We start from the raw sequence: 24426 nt of genomic DNA, 5'->3' as shown, positions 1-24426 counted from the left end.
CTGGCTTCAAAATCATTACTCTCCACACACACACACACACACACACACACACACACACACACACACACACACACACACACACACACACTTGCCAGTACTGATGTGCATGGGTTCATTGCTTCACAGCTGTGTAGTAGCTGACTGTGCCAGAAGGCTGTACAAGGCTAGGCAAAGGGAATACCTTGGCATCCATACACATGACAATGGTCTCCAGTGTGGCTCAGAGGTGTAGTCCCTGGACTGGCCCACACATGTGGGTATTGTATTCACCATCCACTCATCTGGGTTACTACTGTTGGTGACCAGTGCTGTGTAACGCTTGCCATGTATGTGATCTATATTCCATGACAAGGACAGTGTCTGGGTTGTGCACATGTCCCACATGCATGTTCTGTGACATGTGGAAGTGTACCTGGTGTCTCTGGGGCATGTTGTGCGTACAGATTATTATCATCTGATGTGGCATTCCTGACCTCATGTGGTGAGACCTGGCTATGGAAATGAGGTCGTGGCTGCACCTACATTGACAGCATGATACAGGTATTCAGTGGAGTTAGTGGCATCTGTCCATAAAGGACTTGTGTATAAGGCATGGTATTCCCTTTGTGGGTTACATTTACAGACTCAACAGTTGTTGCAAGTGTCCAGTGGGGAACATAGCAAAGGAGAAAAAAGAAAAACGCAAGCCAGCAACAAGTGAGCCGTGAAATAATAAGTAGTTTATTTAAAAACTACTAAACCGGTTTCGGCCCGGGTTTAGCCTAGCCTTCTTCAGTGTTTTACAAAAAAAGCCAATCATGGTGTAATTTTATACAATCATGAAAAATAATTGATTGGTTGACAAGAATTGCTATACTCATGAATATTCATCAGATATATACTGACAGGATTATTCATAAATATTCATTAAGCCCTGGGCTAAAAAGGGCACCAAGTTTGGTTATCCATTTCTTTTCTTTAACATCAAGTTTTTATGCCAGCCACATTTATTAGTTCTATCACCAATAAGTTTATCAATAATTACAAAGTGAAATTGAGCTGTATTATGTATAAGTGTATGTTTATATAAAGCATTGGATGTTCTTTTGCATTTAATATCACTCAAATGTTCGACACACGTAACCTGAAGGGACGGAGGTTTGCCCAATATAGAATGAGTGACAGGTGCAACAAGCCATGTATATGGCCCAATCAGTATTACAGTTGGCAAAGAATTGAATGTCAAAAACTCTGTTACTATTTCTGCTGGTAAATTCCTTTGATTTCAGAATATGTTTGCAGTTGACACAATGGCCACATGGGAAACAGCCAATGAGTTTATCCCCCAAAATAGTCGTTTGGTATACCTGGGGTAATGTGGATTCAGAGTGATGTTTATAGTGATTGAAGTATCCCGCTAAATTCTTTCCTTTGCGAAAGGAGAAGGAACATTTGTTAGGAATAAGTGTTTGGATTCTGACATCCGCTTCCAATATGTTCCAATTATCCTTAATAATGTTCATGAATTTATTAGTGTTTCTGCCAAAAGTGGTTGTAAAACGTAAAGTGTTTTTAGTCATACGTTTCTTTTTGTACATCAAAAGATTTGATCTATGTAGGCCAGAGGCAAAGGTTTGAGCCATTGTAACGTACCCTGAATTGTAACCCCTGTCAATAAATCTATTGTGTAAATCTTGGGCATGTTGAACAAAGCTGGCATTATCAGAACAGTTACGTCTGATTCTGATAAATTGTGATTTTGGAATGTTTTTGGCGATATGCTTTGGATGAAAGCTGGAGGCATGGAGTAAGGTATTATATTGGGGAAACTTCCTATAGATTTCAGTTTTAAGGGTATTATCCCTATTTCTAGTAACCAAAACATCCAAAAACGTTATGGATTTTTGATCGTAAGTGATGGTAAACTGTATTCCCCATTTATTGTCATTTAAGTATTCCATAAATTCCTGAAGATATGAAATATCTGATCTCCATACCATCCAGCAATCATCCAAATATCTCCGCCAAATATCAATTTCAGGTAAGTACAAATTATGAGTGTCATCATAAATCATAATCTGTTCAATATAAGCCATGAACAGATCAGCATATATGGGGGCAAAGGAGGCCCCCATCGCTGTACCTCTGATCTGTAAAAAACATTCCTGGTTGTAGAAAAAAACATTTTTAGTCAGCACATGCTCAGTCAGATTTAACAAAAAGGTATTAAATCCTGGTTGATACATATTAGATTTATAGAGCCAAAATTCAATAGCATCAAGTCCGGCCCAATGTGGGATATTGGTATATAGTGAGCTCACGTCCAGTGTACAAAGCCACCAATCCTGTTCTAACTGCATGTCATTGACAATACCCAAAAATTGAGTAGTGTCCTTATTTGAGATCTAACAAATGATAACAGAGGTTTCAAATACATAGTCAGAAATTCAGATAGTGGCTCAGTAAGTGAGCCCATGCCCGACACAATGGGCCTACCTGGTGGATGTGAAAGATCCTTATGTATTTTTGGCAGAAAATAAATAAACTGTCTAGCAGGGTCAGTGATTGTTAAATGATTTAATGTTTTAGTAGTTATAATCCCATTATCAACTGCAGAATGTAAAAAGACATCAATTTCTTTTTTAAATACAGGGGTAGGATCCAGTGGCATTTTGGTATAATATCGAGCATCACCCAATTGTTTGTGAGCTTCGATATCATAATAACTCCAGTCCAACACCACAACCGCTCCCCCTTTGTCTGCGTTGATAATGACCAAATCTTTATTCCGTACTAGTTCCTCCAAACAGGTTATCTCTCCATCAGTCATATTATTAGACATAGGTGAACAATGATTAAACTGAAAATGTAACTCATTAAGTACACTACGAAAAAATAAGTTAACAGTGGGATGCATCGGGGGTGTGAATGATGAAGCATGATATTTAAATGTATCCATTGGTAACTGTTCATCATCCCCCTTATCCTGAAAAAATAATTTGAGATTAATAAGTCTACAAAAAGAAAATAGATCTTGTGCAAAAATGTCCTCAGAAACAAAAAAAAACAGGAATAAAAGATAATCCTTTATTTAATAGAGATATTTGTTCAGGTGTAAGTACAGTGTTGGAAATGTTACATACATTATCTACTTGTTCGTTAATACCTCCATCAAATTTTGTAGACTTATAACTTTTCCTGTGTTTCCTGCCACCCCTCCTCCCTCTGTGTTCCCGAAAGGGGGGGGTATAGTTTTTCCGTTTGGGAGTTGGGGAATCCATGGTGGGCTGTGTTTCTGTATCTGTCCCTGATGAAGTGTCATAATCAGTAGATTCAGTGTTAATACCACGTCCTTTGAGAATAGAACGTGGACGTTTCCTTTTGGAACTGGATAAATTTTTATTGTACCCATCTTGAAATCTGACATGTCTAGTGTATTTAAAAGGTTGTCCCTTCTCATAGTTAGAAAGATCACGAGAGAATTTTTTAAGTTTTCTTTCTTTAAGAAGAGTGTCAAAATTTAACAATTCAGTGCTTAGTTTCGATAGTGAAGCAGAGAAAAAAGTATCATTTTGATATTGATTACAATCCTCTATTAACTTTAACACTTGAGTTGTTTCTTTATCAATGATCCAAGTATAATACTTGGATAGAGAACTAACAAACTTCATTGAACATTCTTGCTGAATAGAAGACCATTCTGTAGTTAAACTTTCATCAGGGTCGGTTACCAAAGGCTGAATTTTAACCCTCAGACCCCTTGGGCAAATGCCCTTAGCCAAACAGGCTTTGAGTAGTTTATAGTGCCAAACACAGGACCTAAGTGTTTTCATATTTTTATTAAGTTCAGCAAAACGTTTCTCACATTTTTGTTCCGGCTTCATGGAAGTAATATTCCCAGAGCCCACAGAATCATGACCAATGCCAAAGGGTGCAAGATCATCCTTATCCGATGATAGATCCAAAAATATTTTATTCAAATCCATGATGGATATATATTCAGTAATATTATAATGCTGAATCAAAATAGTGTTGTTAAGAACAACCACGTCCTGTGTACAAATCCAATAGTAATCAGACAATAATAGCCATATAGTGGTAGGTACAAAGATTGTACACCCTATAGCCACGTCATTCACAGGACAATAGTGGTAAAATAACTAAGGCATTAGTCAACAAAATTAAAGTCAAGTGTTGGGCACCCAAATTCTCAAAATTGTACAAATAGAAACAATAAATGTATTTATCTATTATAATTATTTAGATGGTCCAAGAGGAAAAGACAAATTTTGGCATACAGACCCTGTATCGTTCAATGGAGTCCAAGTATTAAATAGATCATATATTTCTTAATATATACTAACTTATGTATGTTCCAAGCGGATACATTATAGTGAGGTCATTCACTAATGATAACAATATATAGACTCTCAAATTAAAGCAAAAGCATAATAAGAGCTGATGAAAAATGAATATTATAGTAGTAAATATGTCACTACATTAACTCTGAAAAACCACTTATAAACTATCCAATGTATAACATAAAGAAAAAAATTTCTATATTTCCCAGATAAATGATATGCACTGTATAAAGACAATCACCTGGGGCCTGTAGTTAGTTTCTATTTGAAAGGATCCTTGCAGATGTTTAAAACAGCATACTTTATAGTACTTGTCAGGTTAAGGAAAAAACTATTATATCTATTGGGCAACCACTAATAATTTCCCCTGTATATAGCCTTGAGAGTGATTATATAGAGTGTAACAATTAGCCACAAAAAGAGTGTACAACAATATTTACACCAAAGAAAATAGATAAATCCTGCTCATATATTTTTAAAGTTATACTATCTTACTAATGATTGTAGCATAAGCACAATAATCACATAAGGCATTCAAAACAGCTGGTACTTCAATTGTTCTTATTATGATGAACAATAATACTGGTGACAAGAGAAATGTTTCACCAAATGTTCATAATGTCACTCATGGATATATGCATATTCGTTGCCCATCATCAAATCTATAAATCATCTGCCCATCGATATTGCCAAAGCCATAAACAGTTCCCAAAGTGACGAAATAGCATAAAGTCGAATAAGGAACACAATCCCTTATATAAGCATATTGTTGGTTTCGTTATTAAACACAAACGCGATAAGACACAACTAAGTCCACCAACAGCTAACTACAAAGGAGCATAAAATGGTTCCTAAATGTTTCCAGGTGAAAAAACAGTCTTGAGTAGGACCGCGACCTTAGAACACAGCCACAGTCATATATATAAAACTGTTATGTGAATTTCAATTATAGCCAATGTAAAAAACCTGATTGTATCTGTCCCTTGCTAGCCGCTTAGCTGGATACGTGGTGGCCAAATAATAGTGCAACGTCTGCCCCAAATAGTAGTTCTGAGAGTAAAGCTTCGGCTATATCCCCTTAATAGTGAGTCCTTGCACCAAAATAATTAGTATAAGTTCCCAAAAAACGGAAATATGCTAAACCACATTTGTAGATAGCGACTCACCGAAGCACATGTACGAGCCCGTCTGTAGTTAACATCAACGCAGATAAACTTGGCGTAGATAGCAAGTCAACTTACACGCAAATCCTTGTTCACATAACCAACATGGTGCAAAGAATAAAGTCTGTGGCTAGTCGTCTGGCCATATAAGAAGTGATATGAAGAAAAAGTCATCCAAACTAGGTGGAAAAGTATATAGTTAGCACAACAATCTTGTCAACCATATGAATATCGACGATAACGCCAACACAGCACACCATGGATCCCCCAGCAGGAAGTAAGTCCACGTGTATCATAAACAAAATTCCCCTGCACGTAGGGAGTTGCACGGCTAAAGGAGAGTCAAAAAAGAAAAACGCAAGCCAGCAACAAGTGAGCCGTGAAATAATAAGTAGTTTATTTAAAAACTACTAAACCGGTTTCGGCCCGGGTTTAGCCTAGCCTTCTTCAGTGTTTTACAAAAAAAGCCAATCATGATGTAATTTTATACAATCATGAAAAATAATTGATTGGTTGACAAGAATTGCTATACTCATGAATATTCATCAGATATATACTGACAGGATTATTCATAAATATTCATTAAGCCCTGAGCTAAAAAGGGCACCAAGTTTGGTTATCCATTTCTTTTCTTTAACATCAAGTTTTTTATGCCAGCCACATTTATTAGTTCTATCACCAATAAGTTTATCAATAATTACAAAGTGAAATTGAGCTGTATTATGTATAAGTGTATGTTTATATAAAGCACTGGATGTTCTTTTGCATTTAATATCACTCAAATGTTCGGACACACGTAACCTGAAGGGACGGGAGGTTTGCCCAATATAGAATGAGTGACAGGTGCAACAAGCCATGTATATGGCCCAATCAGTATTACAGTTGGCAATTTTTTCTTCGGTGAGTCGCTATCTACAAATGTGGTTTGGCATATTTCTGTTTTTTGGGAACTTATACTAATTATTTTGGTGCAAGGACTCACTATTAAGGGGATATAGCCGAAGCTTTACTCTCAGAACTACTGTTTGGGGCAGACGTTGCACTATTATTTGGCCACCACATATCCAGCTAAGCGGCTAGCAAAGGACAGATACAATCAGGTTTTTTACGTTGGCTATAATTGAAATTCACATTACAGTTTTATATATATGACTGTGGCTGTGTTCTAAGGTCGCGGTCCTACTCAAGGCTGTTTTTTCACCTGGAAACATTTAGGAACCATTTTATGCTCCTTTGTAGTTAGCTGTTGGTGGACTTAGTTGTGTCTTATCGCGTTTGTGTTTAATAACGAAACCAACAATATGCTTATATAAGGGATTGTGTTCCTTATTCGACTTTATGCTATTTCGTCACTTTGGGAACTGTTTATGGCTTTGGCAATATCGATGGGCAAATGCGCAGATGATTTATAGAGTTGATGATGGGCAACGAATATGCATATATCCATGAGTGACATTATGAACATTTGGTGAAACATTTCTCTTGTCACCAGTATTATTGTTCATCATAATAAGAACAATTGAAGTACCAGCTGTTTTGAATGCCTTATGTGATTATTGTGCTTATGCTACAAATCATTAGTAAGATAGTATAACTTTAAAAATATATGAGCAGGATTTATCTATTTTCTTTGGTGTAAATATTGTTGTACACTCTTTTTGTGGCTAATTGTTACACTCTATATAATCACTCTCAAGGCTATATACAGGGGAAATTATTAGTGGTTGCCCAATGGATATAATAGTTTTTTCCTTAACCTGACAAGTACTATAAAGTATGCTGTTTTAAACATCTACAAGGATCCTTTCAAATAGAAACTAACTACAGGCCCCAGGTGATTGTCTTTATACAGTGCATATCATTTATCTGGGAAATATAGAAATTTTTTTCTTTATGTTATACATTGGATAGTTTATAAGTGGTTTTTCAGAGTTAATGTAGTGACATATTTACTACTATAATATTCATTTTTCATCAGCTCTTATTATGCTTTTGCTTTAATTTGAGAGTCTATATATTGTTATCATTAGTGAATGACCTCACTATAATGTACCCGCTTGGAACATACATAAGTTAGTATATATTAAGAAATATATGATCTATTTAATACTTGGACTCCATTGAACGATACAGGGTCTGTATGCCAAAATTTGTCTTTTCCTCTTGGACCATCTAAATAATTATAATAGATAAATACATTTATTGTTTCTATTTGTACAATTTTGAGAATTTGGGTGCCCAACACTTGACTTTAATTTTGTTGACTAATGCCTTAGTTATTTTACCACTATTGTCCTGTGAATGACGTGGCTATAGGGTGTACAATCTTTGTACCTACCACTATATGGCCATTATTGTCTGATTACTATTGGATTTGTACACAGGACATGGTTGTTCTTAACAACACTATCTTGATTCAGCATTATAATATTACTGAATATATATCCATCATGGATTTGAATAAAATATTTTTGGATCTATCATCGGATAAGGATGATCTTGCACCCTTTGGCATTGGTCATGATTCTGTGGGCTCTGGGAATATTACTTCCATGAAGCCGAACAAAAATGTGAGAAACTTTTTGCTGAACTTAATAAAAATATGAAAACACTTAGGTCCTGTGTTTGGCACCATAAACTACTCAAAGCCTATTTGGCTAAGGGCATTTGCCCAAGGGGTCTGAGGGTTAAAATTCAGCCTTTGGTAACCGACCCTGATGAAAGTTTAACTACAGAATGGTCTTCTATTCAGCAAGAATGTTCAATGAAGTTTGTTAGTTCTCTATCCAAGTATTATACTAGGATCATTGATAAAGAAACAACTCAAGTGTTAAAGTTAATAGAGGATTGTAATCAATATCAAAATGATACTTTTTTCTCTGCTTCACTATCAAAACTAAGCACTGAATTGTTAAATTTTGACACTCTTCTTAAAGAAAGAAAACTTAAAAAATTCTCTTGTGATCTTTCTGACTACGAGAAGGGACAACCTTTTAAATACACTAGACATGTCAGATTTCAAGATGGGTACAATAAAAATTTATCCAGTTCCAAAGGAAACGCCCACGTTCTATTCTCAAAGGACGTGGTATTAACACTGAATCTACTGATTATGACACTTCATCAGGGACAGATACAGAAACACAGCCCACCATGGATTCCCCAACTCCCAAACGGAAAACTATACCCCTTTAGGGAACACAGAGGGAGGAGGGGTGGCAGGAAACACAGGAAAAGTTATAAGTCTACAAAATTTGATGGAGGTATTAACGAACAAGTAGATAATGTATGTAACATTTCCAACACTGTACTTACACCTGAACAAATATCTCTATTAAATAAAGGATTATCTTTTATTCCTGTTTTTTTTTGTTTCTGAGGACATTTTTGCACAAGATCTATTTTCTTTTTGTAGACTTATTAATCTCAAATTATTTTTTCAGGATAAGGGGGATGATGAACAGTTACCAATGGATACATTTAAATATCATGCTTCATCATTCACACCCCCGATGCATCCCACTGTTAACTTATTTTTTCGTAGTGTACTTAATGAGTTACATTTTCAGTTTAATCATTGTTCACCTATGTCTAATAATATGACTGATGGAGAGATAACCTGTTTGGAGGAACTAGTACGGAATAAAGATTTGGTCATTATCAACGCAGACAAAGGGGGAGCGGTTGTGGTGTTGGACTGGAGTTATTATGATATCGAAGCTCACAAACAATTGGGTGATGCTCGATATTATACCAAAATGCCACTGGATCCTACCCCTGTATTTAAAAAAGAAATTGATGTCTTTTTACATTCTGCAGTTGATAATGGGATTATAACTACTAAAACATTAAATCATTTAACAATCACTGACCCTGCTAGACAGTTTATTTATTTTCTGCCAAAAATACATAAGGATCTTTCACATCCACCAGGTAGGCCCATTGTGTCGGGCATGGGCTCACTTACTGAGCCACTATCTGAATTTCTGACTATGTATTTGAAACCTCTGTTATCATTTGTTAGATCTCGAATACAGGACACTACTCAATTTTTGGGTATTGTCAATGACATGCAGTTAGAACAGGATTGGTGGCTTTGTACACTGGACGTGAGCTCACTATATACCAATATCCCACATTGGGCCGGACTTGATGCTATTGAATTTTGGCTCTATAAATCTAATATGTATCAACCAGGATTTAATACCTTTTTGTTAAATCTGACTGAGCATGTGCTGACTAAAAATGTTTTTTTCTACAACCAGGAATGTTTTTTACAGATCAGAGGTACAGCGATGGGGGCCTCCTTTGCCCCCATATATGCTGATCTGTTCATGGCTTATATTGAACAGATTATGATTTATGATGACACTCAAAATTTGTACTTACCTGAAATTGATATTTGGCGGAGATATTTGGATGATTGCTGGATGGTATGGAGATCAGATATTTCATATCTTCAGGAATTTATGGAATACTTAAATGACAATAAATGGGGAATACAGTTTACCATCACTTACGATCAAAAATCCATAACGTTTTTGGATGTTTTGGTTACTAGAAATAGGGATAATACCCTTAAAACTGAAATCTATAGGAAGTTTCCCCAATATAATACCTTACTCCATGCCTCCAGCTTTCATCCAAAGCATATCGCCAAAAACATTCCAAAATCACAATTTATCAGAATCAGACGTAACTGTTCTGATAATGCCAGCTTTGTTCAACATGCCCAAGATTTACACAATAGATTTATTGACAGGGTTACAATTCAGGGTACGTTACAATGGCTCAAACCTTTGCCTCTGGCCTACATAGATCAAATCTTTTGATGTACAAAAAGAAACCTATGACCAAAAACACTTTACGTTTTACAACCACTTTTGGCAGAAACACTAATAAATTCATGAACATTATTAAGGATAATTGGAACATATTGGAAGCGGATGTCAGAATCCAAACACTTATTCCTAACAAATGTTCCTTCTCCTTTCGCAAAGGAAAGAATTTAGCGGGATACTTCAATCACTATAAACATCACTCTGAATCCACATTACCCTAGGTATACCAAACGACTATTTTGGGGGATAAACTCATTGGCTGTTTCCCATGTGGCCATTGTGTCAACTGCAAACATATTCTGAAATCAAAGGAATTTACCAGCAGAAATAGTAACAGAGTTTTTGACATTCAATTCTTTGCCAACTGTAATACTGATTGGGCCATATACATGGCTTGTTGCACCTGTCACTCATTCTATATTGGGCAAACCTCCCATCCCTTCAGGTTACGTGTGTCCGAACATTTGAGTGATATTAAATTCAAAAGAACATCCAATGCTTTATATAAACATACACTTATACATAATACAGCTCAATTTCACTTTGTAATTATTGATAAACTTATTGGTGATAGAACTAATAAATGTGGCTGGCATAAAAAACTTGATGTTAAAGAAAAGAAATGGATAACCAAACTTGGTGCCCTTTTTAGCCCAGGGCTTAATGAATATTTATGAATAATCCTGTCAGTATATATCTGATGAATATTCATGAGTATAGCAATTCTTGTCAACCAATCAATTATTTTTCATGATTGTATAAAATTACACCATGATTGGCTTTTTTTGTAAAACACTGAAGAAGGCTAGGCTAAACCCGGGCCGAAACCGGTTTAGTAGTTTTTAAATAAACTACTTATTATTTCACGGCTCACTTGTTGCTGGCTTGCGTTTTTCCTTTTTGACTCTCCTTTAGCCGTGCAACTCCCTACGTGCAGGGGAATTTTGTTTATGATGCACGTGGACTTGCTTCCTGCTGGGGGATCCATGGTGTGCTGTGTTGGCGTTATCGTCGATATTCATATGGTTGACAAGATTATTGTGCTAACTATATACTTTTCCACCTAGTTTGGATGACTTTTTCTTCATATCACTTCTTATATGGCCAGACGACTAGCCACAGACTTTATTCTTTGCACCATGTTGGTTATGTGAACAAGGATTTGCGTGTAAGTTGACTTGCTATCTACGCCAAGTTTATCTGCGTTGATGTTAACTACAGACGGGCTCGTACATGTGCTTCGGTGAGTCGCTATCTACAAATGTGGTTTGGCATATTTCCATTTTTTGGGAACTTATACTAATTATTTTGGTGCAAGGACTCACTATTAAGGGGATATAGCCGAAGCTTTACTCTCAGAACTACTGTTTGGGGCAGACGTTGCACTATTATTTGGCCACCACATATCCAGCTAAGCGGCTAGCAAAGGACAGATACAATCAGGTTTTTTACGTTGGCTATAATTGAAATTCACATTACAGTTTTATATATATGACTGTGGCTGTGTTCTAAGGTCGCGGTCCTACTCAAGACTGTTTTTTCACCTGGAAACATTTAGGAACTATTTTATGCTCCTTTGTAGTTAGCTGTTGGTGGACTTAGTTGTGTCTTATCGTGTTTGTGTTTAATAACGAAACCAACAATATGCTTATATAAGGGATTGTGTTCCTTATTCGACTTTATGCTATTTCGTCACTTTGGGAACTGTTTATGGCTTTGGCAATATCGATGGGCAGATGCGCAGATGATTTATAGAGTTGATGATGGGCAACGAATATGCATATATCCATGAGTGACATTATGAACATTTGGTGAAACATTTCTCTTGTCACCAGTATTATTGTTCATCATATTAAGAACAATTGAAGTACCAGCTGTTTTGAATGCCTTATGTGATTATTGTGCTTATGCTACAAATCATTAGTAAGATAGTATAACTTTAAAAATATATGAGCAGGATTTATCTATTTTCTTTGGTGTAAATATTGTTGTACACTCTTTTTGTGGCTAATTGTTACACTCTATATAATCACTCTCAAGGCTATATACAGGGGAAATTATTAGTGGTTGCCCAATGGATATAATAGTTTTTTCCTTAACCTGACAAGTACTATAAAGTATGCTGTTTTAAACATCTACAAGGATCCTTTCAAACAGAAACTAACTACAGGCCCCAGGTGATTGTCTTTATACAGTGCATATCATTTATCTGGGAAATATAGAAATTTTTTTCTTTATGTTATACATTGGATAGTTTATAAGTGGTTTTTCAGAGTTAATGTAGTGACATATTTACTACTATAATATTCATTTTTCATCAGCTCTTATTATGCTTTTGCTTTAATTTGAGAGTCTATATATTGTTATCATTAGTGAATGACCTCACTATAATGTACCCGCTTGGAACATACATAAGTTAGTATATATTAAGAAATATATGATCTATTTAATACTTGGACTCCATTGAACGATACAGGGTCTGTATGCCAAAATTTGTCTTTTCCTCTTGGACCATCTAAATAATTATAATAGATAAATACATTTATTGTTTCTATTTGTACAATTTTGAGAATTTGGGTGCCCAACACTTGACTTTAATTTTGTTGACTAATGCCTTAGTTATTTTACCACTATTGTCCTGTGAATGACGTGGCTATAGGGTGTACAATCTTTGTACCTACCACTATATGGCCATTATTGTCTGATTACTATTGGATTTGTACACAGGACATGGTTGTTCTTAACAACACTATCTTGATTCAGCATTATAATATTACTGAATATATATCCATCATGGATTTGAATAAAATATTTTTGGATCTATCATCGGATAAGGATGATCTTGCACCCTTTGGCATTGGTCATGATTCTGTGGGCTCTGGGAATATTACTTCCATGAAGCCGGAACAAAAATGTGAGAAACTTTTTGCTGAACTTAATAAAAATATGAAAACACTTAGGTCCTGTGTTTGGCACCATAAACTACTCAAAGCCTATTTGGCTAAGGGCATTTGCCCAAGGGGTCTGAGGGTTAAAATTCAGCCTTTGGTAACCGACCCTGATGAAAGTTTAACTACAGAATGGTCTTCTATTCAGCAAGAATGTTCAATGAAGTTTGTTAGTTCTCTATCCAAGTATTATAATAGGATCATTGATAAAGAAACAACTCAAGTGTTAAAGTTAATAGAGGATTGTAATCAATATCAAAATGATACTTTTTTCTCTGCTTCACTATCGAAACTAAGCACTGAATTGTTAAATTTTGACACTCTTCTTAAAGAAAGAAAACTTAAAAAATTCTCTCGTGATCTTTCTGACTACGAGAAGGGACAACCTTTTAAATACACTAGACATGTCAGATTTCAAGATGGGTACAATAAAAATTTATCCAGTTCCAAAAGGAAACGTCCACGTTCTATTCTCAAAGGACGTGGTATTAACACTGAATCTACTGATTATGACACTTCATCAGGGACAGATACAGAAACACAGCCCACCATGGATTCCCCAACTCCCAAACGGAAAAACTATACCCCCCCTTTAGGGAACACAGAGGGAGGAGGGGTGGCAGGAAACACAGGAAAAGTTATAAGTCTACAAAATTTGATGGAGGTATTAACGAACAAGTAGATAATGTATGTAACATTTCCAACACTGTACTTACACCTGAACAAATATCTCTATTAAATAAAGGATTATCTTTTATTCCTGTTTTTTTTGTTTCTGAGGACATTTTTGCACAAGATCTATTTTCTTTTTGTAGACTTATTAATCTCAAATTATTTTTTCAGGATAAGGGGGATGATGAACAGTTACCAATGGATACATTTAAATATCATGCTTCATCATTCACACCCCCGATGCATCCCACTGTTAACTTATTTTTACGTAGTGTACTTAATGAGTTACATTTTCAGTTTAATCATTGTTCACCTATGTCTAATAATATGACTGATGGAGAGATAACCTGTTTGGAGGAACTAGTACGGAATAAAGATTTGGTCATTATCAACGCAGACAAAGGGGGAGCGGTTGTGGTGTTGGACTGGAGTTATTATGATATCGAAGCTCACAAACAATTGGGTGATGCTCGATATTATACCAAAATGCCACTGGATCCTACCCCTGTATTTAAAAAAGAAATTGATGTCTTTTTACATTCTGCAGTTGATAATGGGATTATAACTACTAAAACATTAAATCATTTAACAATCACTGACCCTGCTAGACAGTTTATTTATTTTCTGCCAAAAATACATAAGGATCTTTCACATCCACCAGGTAGGCCCATTGTGTCGGGCATGGGCTCACTTACTGAGCCACTATCTGAATTTCTGACTATGTATTTGAAACCTCTGTTATCATTTGTTAGATCTCGAATACAGGACACTACTCAATTTTTGGGTATTGTCAATGACATGCAGTTAGAACAGGATTGGTGGCTTTGTACACTGGACGTGAGCTCACTATATACCAATATCCCACATTGGGCCGGACTTGATGCTATTGAATTTTGGCTCTATAAATCTAATATGTATCAACCAGGATTTAATACCTTTTTGTTAAATCTGACTGAGCATGTGCTGACTAAAAATGTTTTTTTCTACAACCAGGAATGTTTTTTACAGATCAGAGGTACAGCGATGGGGGCCTCCTTTGCCCCCATATATGCTGATCTGCTCATGGCTTATATTGAACAGATTATGATTTATGATAACACTCATAATTTGTACTTACCTGAAATTGATATTTGGCGGAGATATTTGGATGATTGCTGGATGGTATGGAGATCAGATATTTCATATCTTCAGGAATTTATGGAATACTTAAATGACAATAAATGGGGAATACAGTTTACCATCACTTACGATCAAAAATCCATAACGTTTTTGGATGTTTTGGTTACTAGAAATAGGGATAATACCCTTAAAACTGAAATCTATAGGAAGTTTCCCCAATATAATACCTTACTCCATGCCTCCAGCTTTCATCCAAAGCATATCGCCAAAAACATTCCAAAATCACAATTTATCAGAATCAGACGTAACTGTTCTGATAATGCCAGCTTTGTTCAACATGCCCAAGATTTACACAATAGATTTATTGACAGGGGTTACAATTCAGGGTACGTTACAATGGCTCAAACCTTTGCCTCTGGCCTACATAGATCAAATCTTTTGATGTACAAAAAGAAACCTATGACCAAAAACACTTTACGTTTTACAACCACTTTTGGCAGAAACACTAATAAATTCATGAACATTATTAAGGATAATTGGAACATATTGGAAGCGGATGTCAGAATCCAAACACTTATTCCTAACAAATGTTCCTTCTCCTTTCGCAAAGGAAAGAATTTAGCGGGATACTTCAATCACTATAAACATCACTCTGAATCCACATTACCCTAGGTATACCAAACGACTATTTTGGGGGATAAACTCATTGGCTGTTTCCCATGTGGCCATTGTGTCAACTGCAAACATATTCTGAAATCAAAGGAATTTACCAGCAGAAATAGTAACAGAGTTTTTGACATTCAATTCTTTGCCAACTGTAATACTGATTGGGCCATATACATGGCTTGTTGCACCTGTCACTCATTCTATATTGGGCAAACCTCCCGTCCCTTCAGGTTACGTGTGTCCGAACATTTGAGTGATATTAAATGCAAAAGAACATCCAATGCTTTATATAAACATACACTTATACATAATACAGCTCAATTTCACTTTGTAATTATTGATAAACTTATTGGTGATAGAACTAATAAATGTGGCTGGCATAAAAAACTTGATGTTAAAGAAAAGAAATGGATAACCAAACTTGGTGCCCTTTTTAGCCCAGGGCTTAATGAATATTTATGAATAATCCTGTCAGTATATATCTGATGAATATTCATGAGTATAGCAATTCTTGTCAACCAATCAATTATTTTTCATGATTGTATAAAATTACACCATGATTGGCTTTTTTTGTAAAACACTGAAGAAGGCTAGGCTAAACCCGGGCCGAAACCAGTTTAGTAGTTTTTAAATAAACTACTTATTATTTCACGGCTCACTTGTTGCTGGCTTGCGTTTTTCTTTTTTGACTCTCCTTTAGCCGTGCAACTCCCTACGTGCAGGGGAATTTTGTTTATGATGAACATAGCAAAGGACCACTGTAAGCAATTATTTGCCTATTGTAGGGATGGAACAGGGTACCATGTCCACTTACTTGCTGGATAACACACACTCTTTCAAGGAGATGTTACACATCACAGTACATTCTGATGTCAGTGGCAGTGTTGTGGTCAACAGGCATGTTGTCCACTGCAATCACACCGTGTTTACTATTTGTGGACAATATGCAGGGAACTACCAATGTAGTGGTTGTTGCCTAACCAATTGTGTTTGTGTATGAGACATTGGTGTAGAGTGTTCTCTGGGTAATACAAGGGTTGCCTATATTGTTCACCGATCCATAATGTCACATGTAGGGCTATGGATTGTCTACACCAGCCTCTCTGCTGTTTGACATCTGTTGTCCTTGAAAGGTGGACATTGTGACATATAGTAGGTCTTAAATATAATAATTTAGCAAAACATGCCCCACAATGAATCCTGTCATTACACAATCACAGCAGCCTCCACACAGGACACTGATGACAAACAAACACACACACACACACACACACACACACACACACACACACACACACACTTGCCAGTACTGAGATTCAAACCCCTACATAGCTATGTATTGTGACTACAGTGTACCGCATTTATCGCATGCACCACGGAGCTTATTGGATGGATGTTGTCCCAAGGTACATCTAAGGTGAGAACATCACCAGTCCGAGTAAATACTGGGTGAGAGATCCCAAAAATAATTTTACCCTAATCACACAGTTACATTTGCCAGGGGTGAGGTTCAAATCTCTATCTAACAACCTTTATGGATCATTATATTACACATTTACCACATGCACCACTGACCTGTCATGGTATAGGCTTTACAACAGATACTTGTAAGGTGGATGATATCTGCAGGACTGCTAAAGTCAGGCTCTGAGATGTGTACTGGCTGTAAATAGGGACAAAAACTTTGAGGTACACACACAAACACTTGCCATAGATGAGATTCACACCCATAGCTGTGTAGTTACTGTGACTACATTGTTCCGCATTTATGGCACTCACCATTGAGTTTATAGGGCTAGCCCTTCTCCAAAGGTATATTTCAAGGTAGATGACATCAGCAGGCTTGCTAAAGTAGGGCAATGGAAGGTGTAGCGACTGTAAATGGCCTCAAAAGCATTGACCCTGCACACACACACACACACACACACACACACACACACACACACACACACACACACACACACACACAAAGTTTCACAGTTGCCATGTCTGGGATTAGAATTCTTACCTAACTCGTACATCACACTACAGTATTATGCAGTTATAGCACGTACCATGGAGCTTATAGGGCGAGCCTTTCTCCAAAGGTGTATTTCAAAGTGAATGACATCAGCAGCCTTGCTAAAGTAGAGGAATGGGAGGTGCAGTGACTGTGAGTGGCCTCAAAAGCACTGATCTCTACACACACAAACACAGAGAGTTTCACAGTTGCCATGTCTGGGATTAGAACTCCTACCTAACTAGCACATCACAATATAGCATTACACAGCTATAGCACACACACCAAAGAACTTATAGGGCTAGCCCTTCTCCAAAGGTGTATTTCAAAGTGAATGACATCAGCAGCCTTGGTAAAGTTGGGCAATGGGAGGTGTAGTGACTGTGAATGGCCTCAAAAGCATTGATCCTTACACACACAAACACACACACAGTTTCACAGTTGCCATGTCTGGGATTAGAACTCCTACCTAACTAGTACATCACACTATAGCATTACGCTGTTATAGCACGTGCCATGGAGCATATAGGGCTAACCTTTCTCCAAATGTGTATTTCAAAGTGAATGACATGAGCAGCCTTGGTAAAGTAGGGCAATGGGAGGTGTAGTGACTGTGAATGGCTTCAAAAGCATTGATCCCTCCAAACACACACACAGTTTCACAATTGCCATGTCTGGGATTAGAACTCCTACCTAACTAGTACATCACACTATAGCATTATGCAGTTATAGCACGCGCCACAGAGCTTATAGGGCTAGCCCTTCTCCAAAGGTGTATTTCAAAGTGAATGACATCAGCAGCCTTGGTAAAGTAGGGCAATGGGAGGTGTAGTGACTGTGAATGGCCTCAAAAGCAATGATTCCTAAACACACAGAGTTTCACAGTTGCCATGTCTGGGATTAGGACTCCTCTCTAACTAGAACATCACTCTATAGCATTACATAGTTATAGCATGCGGCATGGAGCTTATAGGGCTAGCCTTTCTCCAAAGGTGTATTTCAAAGTGAATGATATCAGCAGCCTTGCTAATGTAGGGCAATGGGAAGTGTAGTGACTGTGAAGGGCTCAAAAGCATTGATCTCTACACACACAAACACACAAAGTTTCACAGTTGCCATGTCCGGGATTAGAACTGCTACCTAACTAGTACATCACACTACAGTGTTACACAGTTATTGCACACATCACAGAGTTATAGGGATGATCCTTGTCCAAAGGGGTATTTCAAAGTGACCGACATTAGTAGGCTAGCTAAACTAGGGCAATGGGGAGTGCAGTGTGCATGAATGGAACATAAACCATTCCTCTGGAAACACACACACAACTTTACATTTGACAGGACTGTGTATACAACTGCTGGATGAATAATGACTTGTACTTTCATGTTACACAGTTGTCACAAGCACCACAGACACTATAGTGCTGAGGGCTACCAAAAGCAAATGTCTACAGTGATAGACATTGGCACATCAAGTGATACTGGCCAAATGGATGTGTGGTGGGTGGGACAGGCCTCATGATGGGAAGCTCTTTATCACTGTCTGTCTCTTCCCCACATTTATGTTTGTGTATATTTGACCTATTATAGTATATTGTCCTTGGATATATGTGTGCATTCCTATCCGATGTTTGTTCAAAGCATGACTGGTGTGCAATGTGGAATGTGTGCACAGACATCTGCAACTGACAGATATGTATAGTCCACTGTTGTTGCCAGATATGGGCTACATTTCTGTAAGTGTGGGAGCATGCCCAGTATGACTTCTGTATTTTGTTGTCAGGCATGGGCTTCATTTCTCTAAGTGTGGGAGCATGCCCAGTATGACCTTCTGTACTGAATATGTGAATCCATTCCAGGTAGGCTGTACTCCAGTGCAGGCATTTGTGTCCTACACCTACAGCTACCAACCTGTTTCTGCAGGATATCTGTAGATAGGTTGACAATATGGGGTCACAATGGGCAAAGGATAGTGGGATACTGTAACTAATTGTGTCTGTGCTGCTTCTGCTACATGGTTTTGGTGTTTGCAGAGATATTCAGACATATGTACTATTTTACACTGTGATGTATTATGTCATCAACTACTGACAGATATACGTATTTGCTTGCAGTAATTTCCTGGGGAATACACAATGAATGAAGCTGTGTCCAGTGTTGTGATCTGCAGCCTACATATTCTTGCACAATCATGCCATTCTGGAGGGGGGAGCTGAAGATACTTACTGATGGGTCTGTGTAAATGGTCCAGCACCTTGGTACTGTGGTGGCTGAGGATCCCATGCTTGTACATCTCTCAACCTGACAAAATTGCCATATCTTGTTGTGGCCATACCTCTCAGCTGTACAGATTCACACAGGTTACCCAGAAGCAGGGCTCATATATGTGGTCATTACCCCTTCACATTGGGGTTTATGAGCAGGTTTGTAGCCACCCATTCCTGTGTTTACAGGCAGGGATAGTATGGGCACACATCAGAGTTTCAGACTTCATACACACCATGGCATCCATGCTTCTACCCCTTCCATTATTCTATCCTCTTCCTAACATTATGCAAGCAATATCTGATAAGTATCCCTATAGTTATCACTTCATCCCAGCAGTATTAAGGTGTTGGTCCGCAGTTAATGCAGTAGGACATGGTCGACATGCTACTGGGATTTGTTGACATGGCCTTTCATTTGTGTTCTGTGGACTGTGTTATGTTGTTATTTGGGACTCCATGAGATAACATACACTGGCAGTACAGGCGAGACACAGGCCTTTGACAAAGGACTGTAGAGCATTTGGTAGTGATGCAGGCCATCTGTAGCAGGCCAATGCATTCTGTCACTCCTACAGTCCCAGGCTGCAAGCCACTGTATTCCCCTAGGGTGACAGGGTAGGTGTGCAATGTGTTGGCAATAGTTTCTGTCCTTTTTAATCCAATGGTGTGGATGCTGGCAGGGTGCTGCTTACAGCTAGGGACACACCTGCATGGGACACCTCTTCAGCATGCTGCATTCTGTGGGTACTCCCATACAGAAGTGGGGGTCATATTGTACTCATTCCCAAGAGCAGGGATATGACCTGTGAGGAACCTGTGGCTGATGGCAGGGTGAGCTGGGTATATGTGTGCTATGGAAGCTACTTGCAGCTGACTCACAGATATACGTGGGGCATTCCCCTTATGCTGGCTTGTGCGGGGACATCAGCGGTTTCTCAGTACTTCATAACTGTGTCTTTTGTGGTCTACCAGTGTTTGGGCAGACTACATCAGTATTCCATACTACACAGGCAACTAATGTGCTGCTAACCTGTATGTACAATTCTGAAGGTGTGTCCATTTGACAGTAACATTTTATACACTCTTTGTCTAGGGTACTTCCACCTGTGTACTGTGTGTATGTCTGGCCCCACATTTATGCCATGTCCATCTTTCAGATGGTGACAGATATTACACCAGAACAATTAGTATGGATTACTGCTGGATTAGGTCTTGCTGGGATGCATTGTGTTTGGCACTGCAGTTGTTAGAACTTGGCCCTATCATCAACAGTACTGGCCATTGGCCACCAGGACACAACCCTCCATGCCTACATGCTGACCACTTTCACACAATATACAACACACAACAACCTAATACACAGAGCCCTGCATATTGTACACATGCAACAATCTATCCTGCTAATTTGACCAGCTCAGGTAATCTGTGCTCTACTGTTATACCCACACGTACATGTTACAACAGTTCTATGTAGGTTTGTTGGGGGGGCACACCTGACAACTGTAAACATTTGCTGTGACAGTACTGGTATTTCAGGTACTCTGTTGGCTTCCATTTCATTCTGCATTCTGACCTATCATGCAGACTACAGGCATGTCAGTGTAGTACACATCTTAGGTTGTACTGACCTACATTTCAGTTTCGGACTTCTTACCCTTCAGAACTAACATCCCACTACCTGACCTGTTGTAGTCTGTCTGTGTAGGTCCGTAGGGGAGCTATTCTCTGTTGCCATCAATCAGAGGCCTTAGCACAGCCTTTCTTTGTGGTCATCTACACCTGTTCTGCTAGCTGAGACTGTTGTTGGGTATGTGAGCCTCACTGACAATGCATGTGTGTGTCCTATGGACACACATTTGGCCCACCACATGTCCTGCAGTTGGATTTGTCACCTTACTATGCTGACACCAGTATTTGTTATGGCTTTCATGCTACCCATATAGCTGTCTACTATCTGTTGCCATCCCATTCAGCCACCCAATTCCCTTGCATGCTCACATACATACCATAGATACAAGTAGCAGAACATACTACTCCATTCAGCAATTGATAGTGAGAGTGACTTACCTTGTGGTTGTGTCAGTATTGAGGATGGTGCTGGAAAGGCTGGCTATGTTGGATGCACATAGTACACTCCCTATACATGGTTAAGCATAGGTAGTGTCATGTTTGGCATCCCTTTTACTGTATGTGTGAGTCAGACAGAGGTGTCATTCCCTGGGTTCCTACCATGTCAGTGTATGTGCTATGCATTGCCTCTTTGCCAAAGCCTGGGCATACTGGACATGCCTCGTTCTGCCTACAGGGGCAGGCTCAGGTTGTTCCTCCTCCGAGTCACTAATGCCCTGGGCATCGCACACGACATGGCAGTTGATGGAGGGGAAGCCCTTGCAGTTTATGCAGACCCTACCCCACTCACCAGGTGGTGCTTTGATGTGTATGTGTGTGCAGTCTATAGCACCCACTACCTCAGGGTATTCTGATATTTGGTGGAAGATATGCATATTGCTGGTCAATGTCTCACTGGTGCTGTGGAAATATATGTGCTCACCAGCATGCGCTGACTTGGCATCCAGGAACTGGTGGAGTACCCTGGATGCTGATGACTGTGAGATCCCCATGATATCTCCAGTTGGCCTTTGAAAGGTACCTGTAGCTAGTATTCTTAAGCCTACACATACCTTGGTATCCACTGGGATGGGTTCCCCTCTGTTGGCCCTGTGTGTGAGGCATGGCTGGAACAGCTCAACAATTTGCTGTAGGAGGTTCCTGTGCACCCTATAGCGCTCCACTATCTCCAGCTCATGTAGCCCCTGGTAGGTTACCCTGGGTCTGTACACTCTTCTCCTTCTCCTCACTGTGGGTTGGTCTTCAGTATTCTCATACTCACTTCCCTCAGCCTCTTCCACATATTGATTTATGAGAGCAAAAGCAGCCCCTATCATTTTGTTGCTTTTGTTAGGTAAAATTTCCCCGTTTGTGTACACCAGTGGTGTAGAATTTATGGGGAAAAAAAAGAAGGAAAGTGTTTGCATAGTTTATAGTAGTGTGTTGAGCTGGACTGGGCTGCTGCCTGTGTAATTGGCTGGTTCTGATACATTTTACCTGCCAGCTATGCTAGATCACTTTGATTACCTTTCTACTGCTGTTTTCCCTTTCCATTGCCTTCCTGTTTAAACCCCGAGGCGTGCCACACAAACCCAGTGCTCAGATGTGAATGGAACTGCTATTTCCTGGTTATTTATTTGTTTTTTTGTTTAAAACCCGGTGTGCAGCACACACATCCATTTAGGCAATGTAAATACTGCTAGGCAGCTTCAGACACACACCCTTCCTTAGCTGTGCTTAGCTAAGAGCAAACACAGGCCACAGGGTTCCAATAAGCTTACAGTATGCATGACACACACCCTTATAAAGTCATCTAGCTCTTATGCTTACACCATGGTATTACTGCACCTACACGGTTGGGTGCACACTAGGACTGAGGGGAAATCTGTGATTCAGTATCATTGCCCTCATTTGCATAGGATTGACTGCTAATGCATGGTTACAAAACTGACATTCAGCCTTCCCCCTTAACAACCACTATTCCATGGTCTTGTTGTCTTATGCATGTCATTGATTATTATGGCAAAATTATGATTTTGGTTTAAAAGCTTACTTTCAGCTTTTTTTTTTATTATTTTCGGGCCAATCCCATTTGTGCACCGCTGCCCTGCACTTAAACGGCTGAAATCGGCCATCAAAACAAAAGTTCATTTTTATAATTTTGAAATAAATTTTCATGCCTATATCCATATATTTGGCCTTTGGCATGCCTAATCCTTCTAATACATACGCTTGTATGAGCTGTCATGCCTCCATTTTGTAGTTTGCAGAAATGTATTCGGCTACTGGCTGAATACATTTCTGCAGTCTACACTATTCCTGCACAGATGTCTGCCTGCTTCCTGGATCGCTAATTCATGTCATTTGCATGGTTTTCACCAGCAAATGAGGTAATTAGCATACAGGGGCTGTGTCCGTGCAGGAACAGTGCAGGAGCGTTCATGCATGTCCCAGGAGCTTATTCCTGGATTGCACGGCAGCCATATTCCCTGCAGCAGCTCTTGCAACATTCCTGCATGCCATGCAGAGCTTGCTGAATCCTGGGGAGTATCTATTAATTCTCTTAAATGGGGATCATCTTCTGTTTTCCATTTTCTTGTAACTCCCTTCTTACTTGTTGACATTAACTTCCCTGCTATCACTTTATATTGTGCCATAATCCGCTTATAAAACTCTAACAACCAAAGCATCAGATTCAATCTAGCTCTTCCCCCACAAGCACCTTTAATATGACTTCCAATTCTTGTTTATATACCCCCAATTTGATGTATTCTCACAAAATATGTATCTAAGCGACCCTTTCC

This window comes from Protopterus annectens, chromosome 11.part0, assembly GCF_019279795.1.
Source record: "Protopterus annectens isolate FY-2018-M chromosome 11.part0, PAN1.0, whole genome shotgun sequence".
In the NCBI taxonomy this organism is placed as follows: Eukaryota; Metazoa; Chordata; order Ceratodontiformes; family Protopteridae; genus Protopterus; species Protopterus annectens.
Note: the sequence above shows the minus strand (reverse complement) of the source record.